We start from the raw sequence: 880 nt of genomic DNA on the forward strand, positions 1-880 counted from the left end.
ATGATCCCAAAGAGCTTCCTTAGAGGAAAGTATGTGAAGATTATTGTATCTCACCCTGGAGCCAGTAAACCCTTGTATAAGAGATTACCAACATATAAAATGTCTGGAAAGTCTAAAATTTTAAATATGGTTATACAGCTGAGGTTAATTAAAATTTTTTAACTGGATGATGATTTGGGTCTGGAGGCATCTCTGTGGCATATCGTTCTGTATTGCTCTCTTCTGAGATAAAATATTCTTTTGATCAATGGTAGAACCAACACTTTGGTAAACTTCCTTTCAGTTATTTTTCTAAGCACAGGACATCTTTTTTCAATTGTTGCAACCATGTCGTATCTTGAGGGCAAGACTTTATTTTTTTAAGTGAGAACTTCAACATGCTATTTGAACATACTTTAATAATGTAACACTCTTTGCCTTGTCATCTCTATTAATGTATCACTGTCATCCTGTTCCACGATTTACTGGAGCAGGCACCGGTAATGTCTCTATTCCTCTCAGCCCTGAGATTTTTTTTTCTTTTTGGGTCACACCCAGTGATGAACAGGGCTTACTCCTGGCTTTGCATTCAGGAATTACTCCAGGCAGTGCTTAGGGGACTATATGGGATGCTGGGATTCGAACCCGGATTGGCCGCGTGCAAGGCAAATGCCCTACCCGCTATGCTATCGCTCCAGCCCCTCAGCCCTGAGATTTTAGCAGCCTTTCCTTACTCATCTTCCCCAATGATTGGAGGCTCTTTCAGGGTCAGGGGAATGAGACCTTATCGTTACTGTTTTTGGCATATCGAATACACCACAGGTAGCTTGCCAGGCTCTGCCCGTCTCTATTAATGTAGATTCTTAAATTTTTATTTTGGGCCTAAGCTAGGAAAAGAGGT

This window comes from Sorex araneus, chromosome 3 (genome assembly GCF_027595985.1).
Source record: "Sorex araneus isolate mSorAra2 chromosome 3, mSorAra2.pri, whole genome shotgun sequence".
In the NCBI taxonomy this organism is placed as follows: domain Eukaryota; kingdom Metazoa; phylum Chordata; class Mammalia; order Eulipotyphla; family Soricidae; genus Sorex; species Sorex araneus.